The 19,502-nt window shown below is 39.3% G+C and overlaps 2 protein-coding genes across 13 annotated transcripts in view; one reads left to right on the top strand and one right to left on the bottom strand.

Moving 5' to 3' along the window:
- The window catches only part of LOC138746056 (leucine-rich repeat neuronal protein 3-like), a 42,042-nt gene extending 28,588 nt beyond the window's left edge, over nucleotides 1-13,454 (bottom strand). For both annotated transcript variants that reach the window (XR_011346673.1, XM_069903799.1), the window contains exon 1: nucleotides 13,116-13,454. The gene's annotated coding sequence lies outside the window, so the exon portion shown is untranslated. The remainder of the gene's footprint in view (nucleotides 1-13,115) is intronic.
- The window catches only part of immp2l (inner mitochondrial membrane peptidase subunit 2), a 454,378-nt gene that overhangs the window by 174,073 nt on the left and 260,803 nt on the right, over nucleotides 1-19,502 (top strand). The gene's annotated exons all lie outside the window — the stretch shown is intronic.

Genomic DNA, 19,502 nt, shown 5'->3' with positions numbered 1-19,502 from the left:
GGGCTACTTAGCAGCTTAGGCCTATACACATTAGCCCTTTTCACACTGGCATCTTGTCCAAGTGATGAACAGCCAATATGCAGGTTAAGGGTCCAGTGTGAACACTCCTTTTAATTGCCAAGCAGGTGTCAAATCATGCTGTGGATGGACTGCCTAGGAAGGTAGTATCATTGCCGGGGTCATCAGACACCTGCGTGCCGATTAGCCCAGTGTGAAAGGGACATGGACTATCCAGGGACAAAGTATTGATGTGTTGATGACGTTTTTGCGTGAGTGCAGGAACATGACGGAAATGAAAGATTAAAAAGGTGTAAACTTCATTCAATTTACTAAATCTTGATCAATACAAAGCCCAGAGGACCCCAAAACCCAGCAGCAATAGAAATTCACCAAGACAAATGGCTACTTAAATAAAAGTTGCTTTTAGTTATCTTTAAACATGAAAACAGGATCAAAATTGAACTTATTACTATTAACTTACTTAACCTAACAACCCTCTTCTAATTTTAAGCGCATGTGTATGTAATGTGTGTGTAATCTTTGATTCACAGTCCAATCTCATTTCTTACTCCTTCTCACTCATTGCAGGCAATTCTTAAACTGTGCACAGAATTTAACATTTATGAATTTCACCAGGCTTCGGTGCTTGAAAGATAAATGGTTACCACTCAAGAAGGTTCTTGTCGGTTTTCAGAGAGAGATTTGTTGCTCATTGGACACCACAACTGATTCCTTCTGAACAGCCACTTCAATATCTTGCCAAAGAAACTTGCCCCGTCAGGGTTTTCCAGATGATAACCTCTTTCTTTCAAGTCACCACAGAGTTACTTTTTGTTTCCATTATTTCAAGTGAAACATCATGCAGCTAGCCATCTCCTCTTGTGTGGACAACAAGGGCTTTGACCAGGTTGAACCAAGAACTCACAACCTGTCTTCAAAATGTTTTTTTCCACAAGCTTGCCAGCTTGTCATGTCCCAGCTGCTCCTGCTGCATTGTTGAACTGAATTCTCTCTCTCTCTCTCTCTCTCTCTCTCTCTCTCTCTCTCTCTCTCTCTCTCTCTCTCTCTCTCTCTCTCTCAGAGAAGACCTACATGACCCTCTTTGAACAGCCAACTGCACTCAAACAGACTGCTACTCTGGACCTAATCTTTTGGGTTCGTTCATCTGTTGCTTTCCAAAACAATAATCCATTATTCTGACAGTATGTCCAATTAACACCTACTTGTGAAGTCCTTATGGGCACTCTTCAAAAAGTTTGTGCAAAGGCACTCAGAGCCTGAACTGCCTGGCTTGAGCAGAGCTCCAGCATTTTAAATGAGATCTGTTTTGAAGTGTTTGTATGTGACCTACACTAAAAAAAACTTGCCACAATTTATCTCCTTTAAAACATATCTATATACAATATAAAATATAACATAATCTGTCACAGTATTATGATCTTGTATTTAAACAATATTAATCAAGCCTAATCATTATAACACAATTAAGCATTATGTGCAGCTCAGTATACAATTTATAAAGGACCGTGGGAATGTCGTAACGGTAATAAAACACGGTTGCACAATTTAGAAAGACTGTGGGAAAGTCAGAGTTGAAATACACGCATTGAGATCTGCCCTCCCAGAATTCCGTGCAGCAGAGAAAGGGAGGAGTTTCTCTGTCACACAGAATTCTGAGAGGGCAGGTTTGTCATCAATCAATGCATGTATTTCATCCCCAACTTTCCCACAGTCTTTATAAATTGCGTGGCTATGTGTTTTATACCATTTTCCCCCAGTCTTTTATAAATTTATAAAGATTTATATAGGTAAGAACAGGGCTGAAGGGCTCATACTATGCAGTGCAAAATGCTTAAATATGTTATAATTATGACTAAATTTATAAAGGTTTATATAGGTCAGCACAAGAACAGTGACTAATTTTGTTGAAATACAAGATCATAATTAGTAGATGGGTCACATAGACGATACCGATTGAGGATAGGCACCCCTCTCCCCGGGAATGCCTGGTGGTGGGTGTGAAAGGATGCAGAGAACCGGTTAACAGTGGTCCAGTGTAAATGACCAAAACACCACCTTTAACTGGTTCATTGAACTGCCAATTTACAGGTTAGCAGCGTGAAAAGGGCTATTGTTTCAAAGAATGTAAGATGAGCTTATTGCAACATATTTTGGCAGATTATTAGAGTAGATGTTAAGAAGTATCCTCTCCTGGGGGAAATCTGGCAAACTTTCCAAATAGGACAGGCTCATTTAAGATACAGGTGAAGAGGACTTTCTTAACTCAGGACCATGAATCAGATCGAATTCTTAATCCCAGGGACCTATGGATTTTGTGTACATTCAAGGTTGAAATGGATCCACAGTGGAGTTCAAATTCCCAACTCTGCTGGAGTCAAAAGATGTCTTTTTCAACCTGACAGGCAAGAAAATGAAATGGAGGCTAAGAAGAGATCAACTCTTGATTTCACTGAAAGTAAGGGCAGTTTAAGAGATGACGTGACCTACTTCTGCTCTTGTTTCTGACATTCTTTTGAGAATTTGTGAAAAGGTTTGATTAATATCCTTTGCTTTAATTACCCAAAAATTGTAATAAATTTCACGATTCATGAACTTCTAAGCAACTATTCTTAAAGCATTTAAATTCCATATTTCAGGTGATGTGATGATGCGGAACATTACTTTACAATGAAAAACTAATGATGTAATCGTGATGCTAATCTTCTTATAATAGCATTTGATATGGTGAGGTTATGAAATATTTTTGTAAATATAAAAATTATTCACATCATATCCTGTTTGATTAACAGGTCAATATTTTTAAATGTACTGTACTCTAGCTTTCATAAATATCAGACTCATGAATTGTACGTATTTCTAATGAAGCATAAAAATCTTTATGAAGAGGTTATAGAATCTAATAGTAATAATAATTCAAATAAAGTTTTCCAATGAAAGTTTCTTGTCTTTGGCTTGGCTTCGCGGACGAAGATTTATGGAGGGGGTAAAGTTTAATGACTTACAAACAGCACATTTGGCTGCTAGTGTTAATTTTCTAAGTGTTTTATCAGGTAGAGATCTCTGCATGTCCAGTAAAATCCCTGGGGATTTTGGATGCCAGATATGTGAGTTTTCTGGTTGCCTGAGACACAGTCTTACAATGTCTAATTAATGCACCTGCAAAAAGAATAAGCAGTTTAAAAGACAAAAGACAGTGCAAAATGTAATTTGGGGGGGAAAAAAAATCAGTATTGTAGTTTTTAATTATGTAAAGTTCATTTTAATCAAGTAATTCCTTTAACTTACAAAATATAAATTTAAATTCGAACCCTGGTCACTGGCACTGTAACAGCGTTGCACTAGCCACTATGCACTCTCCCAAGTTTACAGATAAACCCTTACTAATAACAATAAAGATTCTTACTTGGCAGGGATAGGGAGAGTCGCCCCAGCAGTGAGTGGCATTGGCCAGCTCTCTATCCTAGGCCATGCCATTTTATTCAAACACAACTTTATTCAAACAGCTGCTGCACCAGGGCATGATCTTGGCGCTCTGCTTGCTGAATGTTTGTTCCCTTCTTTACCAAGGGGTTGTATATTGTTTCAGAGAACATTTACCATTTTAAACTTTTATTTATCCCTTTTTTCCAATCTATTTATGTATTTATTTCCTCTGTATTTTATGTTGCTGGTTGTTTAGGTTGCCAGTTGCTTGAATTTGAGATACCAGGGATTTTACTGTATTACTCACTGGTCTAAATGAAGTTGGCTGTGGCCTCTGGGCGGGAAGGCAAGCACTAGCATTCATTCACCCACATGTAAGTAACACCAAGGCTCATGCAACCTTGCTATTTATCTGAAATGAGTTGAGTGACAGATGTCAGCATATCTCTCACTTGGGGCATTGGTCAACTCCAGGTGGAATCCATTAGTTGGGCCCAATTGTTTGGGATTCCTCTGTTTAATGTAGAGGAAACAATCGCTATAATTCAGAGTTCAGTAGAGCAAGACCTGGTACAGTGTCAAAATCCCCATTTGAATGATGCCTTTTCACTCACTTTCCTTGACAGGACTAACAAGTTATGAAAGAAAATTAAAATATTATGTTTTTATGGATTATTTTTAAATTGGTGGTTTATTTGTTTTAATTACAAAACTCAAAACGGTCAACCAGTTTACCTATCTCGGCTGCACCATTTCATCGGATGCAAGGATCGACAACTAGATTGACAACAGACTCGCCAAGGCAAATAGCGCCTTTGGAAGACTACACAAAAGAGTCTGAAAAAACAACCAACTGAAAAACCTCACAAAGATTAGCGTATACAGAGCCGTTGTCATACCCACACTCCTGTTCGGCTCTGAATCATGGGTCCTCTACCGGCATCACCTATGGCTCCTAGAACGCTTCCACCAGCGTTGTCTCCACTCCATCCTCAACATTCACTGGAGTGACTTCATCACAAACATCAAAGTACACGAGATGGCAGAGGCCGACAGCATCGAATCCACGCTGCTGAAGATCCAACTGCGCCGGATAGGTCACGTCTCCAGAATGGAGGACCATCGCCTTCCCAAGATCGTGTTATATGGCGAGCTCTCCACTGGCCACCGAGACAGAAGTGCACCAAAGAAGAGGTACAAGGACTGCCAAAAGAAATCTCTTGGTGCCTGCCACAATGACCACCGCCAGTGGGCTGATATCGCCTCGAACTGTGCATCTTGGCGCCTCACAGTTCGGCGGGCAGCAACCTCCTTTGAAGAAGACCGCAGAGCCCACCTCACTGACAAAAGACAAAGGAGCAAAAACCCAACACCCAACCCCAACCAACCAATTTTCCCTTGCAACCGCTGCAACCGTGTCTGCCTGTCCCGCATCGGACTTGTCAGCCACAAACGAGCCTGCAGCTGATGTGGACATTACCCCTCCATTAATCTTCGTCCGCGAAGCCAAGCCAAAGAAGAAGACAAAAAAAAACTTTTTTTTGTATACACCAAGAGTACTTTAAAAAACATTGATAGGGGTCATAGCTCTTCCCTGAGTACTGCTTTCTGTTGAGGGCAGTCAGAGAGCTTGTAGGGATGGGCGCTCAGCATTGTACTGGCTGAAGTCTTGTTGCCACTGAGACTTTGCTATGCTTTTTCTCCAGGATCAGGAGATCTGGGATCAGTGACCCCATGAATCAGCTTAGAACAATGCAGTGTGCGTGTTTTTATCATCTTTCTTTCCCCACCTCCCTCATAGTTTCTCCCTCAACCTGTCTCTCCTCTGTGTCTCAACCCTTCACACCTTCTGCTTTTTTTAAAATCATTTCTGGGCTCTTCCTTCCACTTCTTTCCCCCATTATATATGTAATTTCACCATTTCCTTTCTGGACTTGCTAAACGGTTCACTCCTGAAATATTGACTTACCATTTCTTCCCATCGATGTTGTCTGACCTGCTGAGTGTCTTTGGCAATTCTTTGTTTGCTCTTGTTTGCTTTTGTGTTTCTTATCTTAGGATGGATATGGTCATATCAAGCACAATTAATTAATTATGATTTTAAATATTGTCAGCCTACCAGAAATCAATATCCTGGCATGTTCTCATTGAACAATTAACTACATTAATCTTGAACTGAATTCTAGGTATCAGTTTTGTGTTTATATATTTATTTTTGTGTGTGTGTGTGTGTGTGTGTGTGTGAGTGTTTAGAAGTATCACTCAGATAGTTACTGAATATTTGTGTGATAAATTTACAAACCACTAATTTTGTGCAGATAAACTCAGATTTCTGATAGCCACTGCTCATTTCCCTTAGGAATATTTAGTGCTGCTTTTACAGAGAAGTGGAGTCACTATTTATGGATATAAATTGCTCCGACTTTCTGAACCATTGAACACTGCAAGAATTGTAAATCATAAAAACGTAAAAGAATAAAATTATTATTCAATTTAGAAAATTAAGATTACCCTGGTCACAAAAAATGTTACAAAATTGTATGTATCTGTTTCAGAAGGAGAACATTGATTGCAAATTCTGTAGTTGGGAAAGTCGATAAATCTTTTAGCATTTGCCCATTTCTATGAAACAAACAAATATGAGACAAAAGTTATCCTCCCCAATGGAAACTTTCAAAGCCCTTTATTAAAAATTGCTTGTTTGTAGAAATGTATTTTCTTGTGAAGCATCTTGAGACACTTTAATTCTGTAAAGGTATTGCATAATTGTTATTCTTTGCAAGCAACAGATTTTGACTTGTTTGCCCCTTTCATTTTGTGGCTGCTAATAGCTGTTAGTTCATAACAAGATTTCTAATATTTCCTATTAAACATGTTGCACTTTTTTTGTTAAGTTCAACTATCCTTTATCAAAAATAACTCAGTATGGTTTCACAGAGGAAGAGGATTATTTTATCTGCTTTCAATTGTCACTTGCAGTTATCTCATGCAAGTGATTGTTTCAAGGTATGAATACACATCTGTAGACTTCAGCAACTTGATTTGGAATTCAATAGAATTTTTGTTCCTGTTCCTCTACCTTCAAGCTGCCATCATCACCTCTGGCGAAAACTCGTTGAGTGGCCCGTTGCAGTTGTTTGTCAAACAATTCAAGCTTCAAAAACCATTATTAAGTGCATATTTCCATATTTAAAACATCTTTTCAACTGGTCTCACCCTCGCAAGGAGCTAAGACAATTTATCCAAGTCTTTTCGTTGGCATTTTGAGCTCTAGCTCATCCAATTTTCACCAACTTTGCATCTTAATTGTTGAGATGTTCTGTTTTCTCTCTAATTACATTCTCAAAGTTCTCAATTTCTTGCATCCCCACTATGTTCTCATGGCTAGAATATCCAGAAACCTTGCTCCCCTACTTATTGATCAATATCTTCTCTTCTCTCTCTAAAGCATGCCATTCTCTATTTGCTGTGCCAATCTCACTGACTATATCTTTTTTCAACTCCTCCCCACACCCTCCCTCCCAAACTCTGCTGCTGCTTTCTCAGCCCTTGAAAACATGAAAGCCGTTATGTCAATTCTGTAATTCTTTGCCTGCCTGAAATATTACTACTTAGCATTGATTTCTCCTTTGTGAAATTTTTTCAGTAACATGTAGCTACTTTAATCTAAATTTGATTGTGTATAGGATGCACAATTTATGAAAATGCCAAACAGCACATTTTATAGAAATTATTGGAGTTATTGAAAATGGATAGCACTGTGTTATACAGAGGACCCCAAAACCCAGCAGCAATAGATATTCACCAAGACAAATGGTTACTTAAACAAAAGTTGCTTTTAGTTATCTTTAAACATGAAAACAGAATTACACTTTAACTTATCACTATTAACTTACTTTACCTAACTTAACCCCCTTCTAATTCTAAGCGCATGTGTAAGTAATGTGTGTGTAAGTTCAGAAAAGTTCTTTGGTTCACAGTCCAATCTCACTTCTCATTCCTCCAAGTTCACTGGTTGCAGGCAATTCTTAAACTGTGCACAGAATTTAACATATATAAAGTTCACCAGGCTTTGGTATTCGTAAGGTAAATGGTTACCGCTCAGGAAGGTTCTTGTTGGTTTTCAGAGAGAGATGTGTTATTCCAGGACATCCACAACTGATGTACTTCCATCAGTCACCTTAGTGTCTTGCTGATGAGACTTGCCCCATCAGGGTTCTCCAGATGATAACCTCTTTCTTTTAGGTCACCTTTTTGTTTCTCTTATTCCAAGTGAAACATTAGACAGCTCGTCCTCTCCTCTTGCATGAATCAGAAGGGCTTTGACCAGGCTGTTTTCCAAAAGCTTGCCAGCTTGTCCTGTTTCAGTCCCAGCAACTTCTTCTGGCTAACACTGTCAAGTGATCTCAGCTTCTCTCTCTCTCTCTCACTCAATGAGACTAAGAGATAGCCTGCCTGTTTGACTCTCTCTGCTTGCAAAACCACATGACCCTCTTACAACAGCAAAACTCTCCTGCAGACAATAGCGGCTCCATCTGTTGCCTTGATAAAAAATATTCCATGAGTGCCATCTTTTGAGCACTCTTCAAAGCTCTTGCAAAAAGGTGTGAGAAGCTACAATGTCTCCAGTTTTAAAGTGTTTGCACATGACCTACTCTAACAAACCTTCCCAATTTATCTCCCAAAAACATTTCTGTCTACTCTGTAACATCTGGCACAATATGTGACATCTGGCACAATTTCGTCTGATAGTAACTTTGGGCAACGACAAATAAGTTATGCATCGTATGATCAATGTAAAATGGCTAGCACTGGATATCCTGAAATTTTCCATAGTGGTGGGACATAACAAAGCTCTTTTTCTGTGGGTGCTCCATAACGTATTAAAAGAAGCAATGAAAGTGTGGTCCAGTAATGAAAACAGGTATATTATCTTTGATATAATGCATGTAATCAGTGAGAAAATACATGAATTAATTATCAGCATTAAAGTGGCACAGGTGGCATACGGGTTAGTGTGTGCAGTGCCATTACAAGGTCAGTGATGGGGACTGGGGTTTGAATCCTGCGCTGTCTGTAAGTTCTCCTCGTATCTGCATGGGTTATCCCCAGGGGCTCCAGTTTCATCCCACCATTCGAAACGTGCCGGGGCTGTAGGTTAATTGGGTGTAAATTGGGAGGCACGAACTCGTGGGCCAAAATGGTCTTTTACTGTGCTGTATGTCTACATTTAAATTTGAATTTGAAAAATATAAAATTATTCATCCGCTAGCATGTTAATGAGTCAAGAACGAAGCCTAAGTTTTTATTAAAAATGATGAAGATTTACTTGTCTCTTTGTACATTAAAAAGATAGTAATTGAATTTTCAGAAAAATTTGTTAATGTAGTGCATTGATGTCAAGCTTGGATGTTTCACACTATGTGATCAACTAACATCCTATGGAGGCTTCGACGTTGATGCAATCATGAAGAAGGTTCACCAGTGATTGTACTTTATGAGGAGTTTAAAGAGATTCAAATGTCACTAAACACTCTCAATGAATTCTACAGGTGTGCCAAGGAGAATATCCCATCTAGTTGTGTTACTGTCTGTTATGAAGGTGCCAATGCACAGGACAGGGAAAAAAAAACTCCAGAGAGTTGTTAACTTAGCCAGCAACATCACAGGAACTCGTCTTCACTCCTCTGAGGACATTTACAAAGGCAGTTCCTTAAGAAAGCAGCCTCTATCCTCGAGGACCCCCACCACCCAGGCTGTGCCCTCTTCACACTGCCACAATCAGGAAAACTGGCACAAGGCCAGCTTCTTCCCCTCTGCCATCAGATTTCTGGATGGAAAATGAACCACAGACATCACCTCGCTTTCTTGCACTATTTATTTATTTTGTAAATGTAATTTATAACAACATTTACACTGTGATGGTGCTAGAAAACAAGAAAGTTTGTGACACGTTCATTACAATATCTCTAATCACTAGAAGAAAAAACTAAATTAACAGGCCAACATTTCCAAATACTGAGGTCTTAGTTACACAAGTTAGGTCCACCGGGCAGACTGCATCATCTGCAGGTGAGGTACATGATTTCTAAAACCGATGTTCTACTCTGAGCTGGAAGAGATTGTCACACAGACAAAATAAATGATGCAATGTCCTCTTCAAGAATTCCAGCATTACTGGTGCTTAGGGATCTCTGGCCCTTGAGCATTCAAAAGTTGAGAAGGAGCATTTCTGATGGAATTGAGGACTTAAATTCCATGTGGAGTGCACAGAAGCCATGATAAATGGCAGGACTGCACCATCTCTCAAACAACCCCCTTTACTGTGCATCCTATCAAGCATCTCCTGCATCATTTGAATGACGATCTGCACATTCCACATTGACTTGTCATTTCTCCAGAATTGGAGAAGAAGCAAGTTATCTTCGATCCTGAAGTACCGTGTAAAAATTTTAGTAAAATTGATTGTTGTACTAAAATTGTGTATCATTTTCCTTTTTCTTTAGCTTAAAGGCTGATGATTCTTTTTTTTTTAATCATTTCCACAATTTTTTTTCATTTGGATTGTCTACATTTTCCTTTGGGCTTGTAGATTAAAAAATACATCCTGTGAAAACCACTTTGCTTACTGATATAGTATGAGGAATATTTTAAGAAGTTAAAAAAAAATTCTTGTTCCTTTCCAATTTCTTTAGCTTGCCTTTAACTGACTGACAACAAGACTTTACTCATCATTTGATGACCCTAACCTCTATGCTCATTCTTATAAAATGTAATGAATTTATTTCTGCCAATTTTACTAAATAATATGCATGTATAAGAATATCGGTTTTGGTGACAAATATTAATGATTGTTAGTTGCTGGCATTTTAAATTAGTTCATTTCTATAGCCATCAAAATGAATGTCTTCCTTTCTTCTATCATAACAGGACCTTGTAAAATATATACTCAGATGGCTCATTATCCTGGGAATGCTCCCTCCATGAAATTGTGCAAATGTGAACAAACCAGTGATATATGATTCTGTGTGGCCAATAAGAATATGTTGAAGTTGACCCAAAGTGACTCCTTAATTTCCCATTCAATCTCCTGGGAAGTTTTTCTCATACCATTTTGTCACATAAAATATCAATGTTGGTGCCAATGAGAGCGTTCATCTTTTAATGAAACTAGTCTTTTTTCTTTAAGTTTAGAGTTTGTTATTAGTTTGATATCTAAATTTTATTTTGAAATATTAGATATTTTGTTGTGTACAGTAGATGTGTTGTTTAAAAATGCTCTTGCCTGGCCATTCATCAATTCATATTTATTTCTATATATGTATAAAAATTCAAACTGCCACCTTTGACCAAAGTCTTCTAAGTTTCCACATTTTACTGTGTCGACTCTTGCCAATTTGCCTATTTTCACTTAATTTGAAGGATCATTAATTGCACCCTGCTTACATGTTATCTGAACTTCCTGACTCAGTTGGAGTTTAGCCCTATACCAATAGCCACCCTTGCTAATTGTACATCCCTTTCACGGATTTTTTTCCAGTGTGCAGACTTATTGGATGTAATGTTCCAGCCAAGAAGAACCTGTCTAGAATGGGACTTTTTTTTTCCCAGCAGTTTCCACCAATGTTTCATAAAGAACACAAACACATGGAGGAAAGGGTAGTTTTACAGCAAGCATTTCTTGCTGATAATTTTCTCAGAGTAATTCTGATTGAGCAGGTGTATTTTAAAATGGGCACCCAATAAGTTTTAAATTACTTTAAATTCCAAAATAGAATTTGTCTGAATATTGAGATGCATTCCAAAAATAATTATTCTGCATTCTGCCTACTCCAGCATGTTAGAGATGACTTAAATCAGTTGCCTTTGTAAGCACACTGAAGGTAATGTTGATATAATATTCAATGATTAAATCTGGACAACTTTGTTTCAAATTGATGAAAACAATTTTTTTGAGTTGAGCTAAACAGTTTACAGATTGTGGGCATGTGAAAGAAGAATGTGTGCAATTAAATATCTTGAAATTAATGTCTCTAAAAAAAAAACTCCGGGTTCCTCTATTGTTGACAAATAAGGATAGTTTAAAATAGTGGGTGTTTTCACTTATTTTGGTTGAATATTTTAAATACTTTGTATTTTAAGCAGTTTTCAAATTTAGCTTCATGTTTTGGAGCATCTGTGCATGGGCAGTGAATTGGGTTACAATAATTCATATTTTGTAGTGACATTTTGCAAGACTGGAGACTGAGTTTTGTTGGAGAGCAGTTCCTTAATAAAGAATTTATACGTACTTTTTTTTTAGCTGTCTGCGCAAGAGCAATTGTCCCGTGGTTAGTTACAGCATGAGAGGGAAAAGCAATAACTTCAATTGTTACTATGTGCATATTACCCACTAATGTTCACATATGTATAGTGAATGATACTAATTGCAGAAGCATCAATATTGTCTTGCTTGATTGCATTCTGTGAGCATTTAAAGTATTAAACAAAAATTGGCCTTGTTGACAACCTGAAGGAAAATGCAAGTGGCTGAGTTTCATTAAAAAGTCAACCTCCCCCAATCACTTCAATAAGGTGTAAAATGTTGCTTTGATTTTACATTAATTTCCATGTTGATAACAATTGTCATTCAGCATTAAGGGGTTATAAATGTCGGAGAAAGCCTGACAGTGCAATTTCTACCAGAACCAACTGCAGACAGGCAGGCAATATCCTTATGATATCAGACAGTGCTCTGGGTTTCATTGTTCATTTGTGGAAATGAAGCAATATTGCATCATATTATAAACACTTCCAGATGTTAAAGGGATCAAGGGATGCAAGATTAGTCGAGCAAAATGATGCTGAGTTAGATCAGCAATGATTTTATTGAATGGTTGAACAGGGAAGAGGGGCTCAATGGCCTACAACTTCTAAAACTAACGTTTTGCATTATTACCTATATTTATGTTTCTGTATTACAATACATCAGAATGTCATTTCTGGATTCGCTGACACAAGACACAAACAAAAAAATGACAAGCTCTGAAAATATATTTAAAACCTTGCACAATTTGATCCGTTTCATGATCAGTGGAATTGGTAAGTAATTGGTATATGCAAGCGTGATTCGCACTTCTGCTCAGTGTGTTTCGAATCAGAATTTAAAACTGCCCTATTTTTGGGTTTAAAGATGAGAATTAAGTGCGACTGAAGTCAAGCAAAAAGCTTTTGGAATGGGTGAATCTTACCCCAGTGTTAGGATGGGTTTTGAGGCCATAATAATTATTTTTTTTTAAAATGCGCCCCATGTCGATTCTTATTGGGGAAGCAAGGCAGTTGGCAGGGTCTTTGTGCGACACCTTTGAACCGCTGATTCCTTCTTCTGGCTTGAACCAGGCGGCGTGAAAGCCCCTGTTATCTATGTAACATGCTTCGAGTGACTAACAGTTTTGTATTTTAACTTAAAAGTATTGCATTTTCTCAGTTGAGAGAGAGGGGGGATTTTTGCTGTGACATCATATTAGAACTTTACACATTTCCAATACTTTTGGTTGGAAGGGAGGGATCCAGAAGTGCAGACTTTTATCTGATGTAGAACACATTCGCGGTTCACATGTTTAACAGTAATCATCAGGATGCAAAGCAGAATTCAGCACGAAGCATCAAAAGTAAAACAAAGATCACCTTACCTTAATAGCCTAAACACATCTAGCTCAGCCTGCTTGGTCTCCTTTGAGCCTCTGATGGAGGGCTTGGTTTTTTTTAAAAGGCTATCCTTTCCTCTCTGGTGGGCCAGCAATATTTGAGCTGTGTTCTAACAATGAGCTTTTGTTTGCAATCTGCTGTCTCACCGAGACTGACAATCCAGGGTATGGAAATACTGCTAAGCTCCTTTATATTTCCCCTCGATTCCAGACTCCTTAGTGGTGCATGCTTCACACACTCTCAGTTGTCACATTGACATCGCGCTGCCTGCTCAGCGGTCATTAATAACTGAACACCCTCCACTCCCCAGAGAGGAGCAGATGATTTCCTGGAGCCAAGGTGTATCCCTTGCAACTGCTTGAGTCTGGTTGGATGAAATAACTTGTCTATCATGTGGCAGAGCTGCTGAAGAATTGGATCAAAGGAGCAAGTGTTTAGGTTTTCCTTTGTACCCTTGCGAGCTTCTCTGTTCATATTCAGGCACCGAACAGCCACACGTCTTGATAACATCGCTGCCGTCTGCATTGAGCACAGCATTTTCATTTTAATCCACGAAAGTAACTTTTAACTCTTGCAATGCAACAAGGCCGTCCTTTACATAGCGTTTTGTTTTGAGGTAATTCACAGGAAAGCACGCCACACACATGTGGCGAGACAGTGATTGAAATAATTCTTCTCCACCTTCGATAAATGCTTAACCCCCACCCCCGACAGGCTGTACTTGCAGTTTGTTGTATGGCTCAAAGACAAAATGACATTTGTATTTCTCAGGGTTTTACTTTCATTCTACAAACTGACAGTTTAAAAGGATCCAGTTTTAAAAATATATATATTTTTAGAGCTTGACCCTCGTAATTGGATTTTGGTCCACAGTTCCGTTCCAAGGCTATATTGAAAAACATTTATTATGTATTTGATTATTGACCAAATTCATTGAATTCTGACAGAATTAAACAGCTTTCACTCTCACAGTATTGAAAAATCAAGCCTCTTTTTTTAAAATTCACAATGCTGTTCAAGTGTGTGATGGGAATTGAAATGAAGATCATACTGGAAGCATTCAAGACCGTCCACTGTAAATGTCAGTGCGAGTGAAGGGGTTGGATGCCTAGGTAAACTCGCAGAAACAGCTTGAGTTTGAGGAACTGGAGCCCCAGATGTTTTTTTGTTGCCCTTTCATTACACATTTGCTCAACTTGAGAATTCCAGTTGTCTTTGTAAAAGGAGTGGGTGGGGAAACTGAACAGTGCCTGCACTCAGTCCAACCAAGAGGGAGTGCTGTTTAAATCAGCACTTTTATGAAGTAAAATTTAATCTGATTGTCATGTTTGATTCCGATTGTGATAACATTGTTTCATGGGGAAAACGTGCACAGAAGAAGATTCTCACTGCTGACACCCACTTCTAATCTGTGTCTTGATCTCAAGGTCAAGTCAAGTTTATTGTCATCTGATTACACAAGTACAAGCTGTCAAAACAGTGTTCTCCTGTCCTTGGTGCAAAAGCACGGAGAAACACAATCAAATATAATCCACAAACAGGCAAACAATACATATACAGGACAAGTACTCATGTATACAAATAAATAAATATTGTTTCTTGAATATGAGGGTCTCGAATGGTTAGTGTGAGCAGTTCCTTTAGTCATTCCTCATTCTCACTGCCCATGGAAAGAAGCTGTTCCTCAGCCTGGTGGTGCTGGCTCTGATACTCCTGTATCTCTTCCCTGATGGTAGCAGCTCTTTAAACAAATATCCAGTGGATCACATTGATGGGGTGAGGGAGACTCCAGTGATCCTCTCTGCCACTTTTATTGACCTCCGAGCCATTTCTCTGCAGCAACCGTACTGCGCTGTGATGCAGCTGGCCAGGATGTTCTCAGTAGAGCACTCCTGTGGTAGAAGATCGACATAACGGTGACCGGTAGCCTTGCCTACTTCAGTTTTCTCAGGAATTATATCGCTGTTGAGCCTTCGTGACAAGTGAGGAGATGTGGGTCTACAATAGGTCACTGCTCTGAACCAAATACTGGAGAATATTCAGGGTAAGCGATAGTTGATTGGATTGAAGTATTCAAAGTTCATATTTATTGTCAAAGTACATGCATGGCATTACATATATCCCTGAGATTCCTTTCCCTGGGGCCAGACAGAATTTCTGCTTATCCGTAGTGCAAAAAAATGCATACAGAGAGAAATGCAAACAAACTGTGCAACAGAAAATAAATATTCAATAATAAATAATGTCCAAAGTAAAAGTCCTTAAATGACTTTCTGATTGAGTTTGTTAATTAGGAGTCTAAAGGTGGAGGGGTAGCGACTGTTGGTGGTGAGAGTTGTATGGGACCTATACCTCTTTCCTGATGGAATGCATCTGCATCTCATCATTTTTGTGGTAAATGTCACTTTAGCTGCCAAGTTATCAAAATGAGGAACAAATTGTTCTGGCTGGTCTCAAAAAGGAGATGAATTGTCACAACCTTGATAGCCACTGCCAATTTTAAATCTTTCAAATATATGTTAGTCTCTTCTTTCCTTCAAGTGAGATAAACAATGTTAGGATAAATCACTTTTAAAAGATTACGCAGGTAAAAACACAGAAATGTTGGAGGAATTTAGCCGATCTCGTGGCGTCCATAGGAGGCAAAGATAAATAACTGATGTTTCTCAGGCTTGAGCCCTTCTTCAAGATTAGCTATACCTCAGCTCAGAGAACAATTGTAACAAAGTAATTATTTAGATATTGTGAAGCAGCTGAAAATTACTCTGTTTAACACACAGCAAACACACAATTTTGTAGTACCCACTTTTGGTAAGGATAATGGCTCCAAAATTATGTCTCTTTCACACACACATTAGTGAAGTGATTTGAGGCAGACACCATATTGATATGGGTCTTAGGGTGAGCTGAGAGTGTGCAAAGCAGTTAGGTTATGAAGTGAAACCAAATTCAAAACTGAACTGATGCTGGAATTTTGGAGCTCAACTCTCCTGTCATTGCAATGTGTCAACATCACATGGGTTAATGTGTGTTCAGCAGCAGGAAGGTACACCCCCACCAGCACTGCTTGAAGGGATCATCTATTATTAGAGGTTATTTGCTGATTGATTTCTTCTCACCATTGTAACAATTCTACCAGCATTTGATGCTCTATTAAGTCTACATACAGTAAAAATGCCTGGTATACAGAACAATGGGGATTAGTAGATGTCAGATAAGTGAATTTTCTGGTTGCATGAGATTGGGTGGATGGGTGAACTAACCACTAGGTAGCACCAATTTTCACGATTTTGCTGCTGGTTGCTTGAGTTGCAGATAACGGGAATTTTACTTTACTTGTTTTATGTTGCAAAAATCTGTAGGGAGTGGAGTGGCTGCTGTATGGGACATGTTGCTGACATCCAAAGTCCTACAAAATCAGTTGCACCCAGACAAAGACAAAATTGTCATCATTCCATTTGGATAACATCATTGCAGTGAGGATAAGTAGTGTCATCATCATATTTGCAGATACTGAGGAAACCTGGGACTATTTTATGGTAGAGTATGAACACTGACACTGTAAGATCCACATCACACTTGAGAGCGGAGCATGCATGGTGCATCTATACTTGACCCAGTAGCAGAATGTGAGTAAAGAAATGTGCTGTTAAACTCAGAAGCCTTTCTAGTGTTTATTAAGACCTCTGATGGTACAACCCGGACATAACAGCAGAGAAACAGGCCCTTCAGTATGCTAAGTCCAGGCTGACCATCACCCAACCATTTCTTGCACACATCCTATTTTGTTCTCCTCACATTTTCATAAACCCACCCTTGTGATTCTACCACTCATCTACACACTAGGGTCAGTTTTAAAATGGATGCTTAACCTACCATTCCACATATTTTGGTAGAAACTCAGAACTTGAAGAACAGTGAAGACGAGGAGCAGAGAGGGGCAGGTAGCAAGAGGTCATATGTACCCTGTGTATTTCCTTTGAAGAAGACCGCAGAGCCCACCTCACTGACAAAAGGCAAAGGAGGAAAAACCCAACACCCAACCCCAACCCACCAATTTTCCCCTGCAACCGCTGCAACCGTGTCTGCCTGTCCCGCATCGGACTTGTCAGCCACAAACGAGCCTGCAGCTGACGTGGACTTTTTACCCCCTCCATAAATCTTCGTCCGCGAAGCCAAGCCAAAGAAGATTTCTGAACCACAGGAGCAATGGTCTGCAATATCTGTGATTAAGTAAGGACATGCTTTATAAATCAGCAGCAAGTACAACACATAAAACGAAGATTAAACATGGAGGAAATGAAACAAAAGCTTGGTCAGAGACAGATGTTTTATAGGATGATGGATAAACAGTACAAAAGAGTGCTAGAAAAACTCAGCAGGTTGCGCAACATCCATAGGAAGAAAAGCAATCAATGTTTCAGGCCTGAATCCATCAAGAATCTGGATAAACAGGCGTCTGAATTAAAAGGTGAGGGAAGGAAGGGAAAGGGGGAAATGGACACAGGCTAAAAAGGTAGGAGCTAATAGATGGTTACAGATTGGAGAGAAGAAGAAGCTGATAAGTGATGGGGAAGTGGGCAGAGGTCTGAGAAGGGTTGCTCTCTTATAAAAGGAAGGGAGGGAGGGGGGATGGGGAGCTGGAGGAAAGGAGCTAATGCGGGGTGGGGGGCAGAGTGGGATGAGGAAACAAGAAAGACAGAGGGAGGGTGCTGATGGAAATTGGTGGTCGATATTGAGGCTGCCTGATTGGAGACTACCATGATGAAATGCATTGTTCTTCCATTTTGCAGATGGCCTCGACTTGGCAGTGAAAGGCCATGAATAGATATGTCAATGTGGCAGTGGGTTGCAGAATTAAAATAGTTAGTGACAAGGAGGTCCTTTGCTGTTGCCATGGACAGAGCGAAGGGGTTACCCCTACTGATTCACAAGCGAAATATTGCTTCACTTGGGAGGACTGTTGAAGCATCAAATTGTAGTGAGGGAAGAGCTGTAAGTACAAGTGCAGCACTTTTTGCAGACACGGGGGTAGATACCAAGGGGGTACCCTAGATACCCTAACCCTAACCCTAAGCAGATGATGGATTTGTGGAGGAGGCAATTCCAATGGAAAGTGGGGAGGGGAGGGCATCCCATTATAGGTGGTAGAAATTACGGAGAATATGTTGGATGCGAATGCTGGTGGGGTGGTTGGTAAGGACAGGGAGGGAGAAACAGTGAGATTTGGGTAGGCAATAGAAGAGCTTATGGCCTCTGCTACTGAACAGTGGAGCAATTAAATCTAGGTGTGATCATCACGGCAGAATCAATTTTGTGTTATCATCTGAGAGGATTGTAGGCTGCTAAAATCTCAGTTGAACAGATTTAAATACAAAGAGGATAATACTTGATCAGGAACTAGTTTTGATAATTGAGCACGTAATAATAGCTGAACGAACTTTGATGCAAGTTAGGAAAATGCAGGAATGCTTTGGATGACCAGGAAGGAGAACAAGTGAGATCATTGTGGTGGGAATTGGAATTACAAAGTATGGAGGCTTCAAAGGCATGATGAGGGTGTCAGAAAAGCTATCCAAGACAGGACAGCATCTATCAGTGTAAGAGAGATGGCAGTCTTAGCAAAATGTTTTAGTTACTTGCTCTAAGTACAGAATTGGTGGCAAGGGAATAGAGACAAAATACAGCATTTTCTTTTTTTGATATTTAATTGGAGGAAATTCCTGCATATCCAGTACCAGTATCAAATTATTAGTGATAGTGATGGGATCAAGAGAAGAGATTCATTAACCGACTTGTAGGAACAATGTGTTTGGACGATGCTGGAAAAGAGTGGTGTAACAACTATTGCTAAAGTTTGGAAAGGTGTTGAGAAGGTTGAAGAGGCACAAATATTTTCAGAGACTGAAAATATACAATGGCACGATTAGAGACTTAATAGAAGTCGGCAAAATAGGGTTCTAGGTATTTAAGAAGCTACAGTGCATTGAATGACGTCGAAGAGTCAAGGGAGCCATAGATTGCCCTCACTCTCCCTTCTTTCATTCTCCATTTCTGTACCAGGGTCTGATAACAAAATGCTTTCAATATAATGCCACCAATTTCATAGCGGCTTTCAAATATTTCCTCTTACATTGCATCCTGCAAATATTCCATTTCATTTTCCTAATTTTTCGATATCAGCCATACGAGTTCTGTTGGAACCACCTTCCTTTGGGGTACATAATTTCTCCTCCTTTTCAGCTGAGGATTCCCTCCACCAGTTGTGGCCAGCTTTTAACTTTATTCCAGTTCCCAAATATGCGTTTTTTTTGCCACTTGTTCGTCCTTTCAATATCAGAATGGAGGTCCTCTTATTTTCTTTTCCTACT

This window comes from Narcine bancroftii, chromosome 11, assembly GCF_036971445.1.
Source record: "Narcine bancroftii isolate sNarBan1 chromosome 11, sNarBan1.hap1, whole genome shotgun sequence".
NCBI lineage: Eukaryota > Metazoa > Chordata > Chondrichthyes > Torpediniformes > Narcinidae > Narcine > Narcine bancroftii.
Note: the sequence above shows the minus strand (reverse complement) of the source record. Positions and strands in the feature narration are given on the sequence as shown.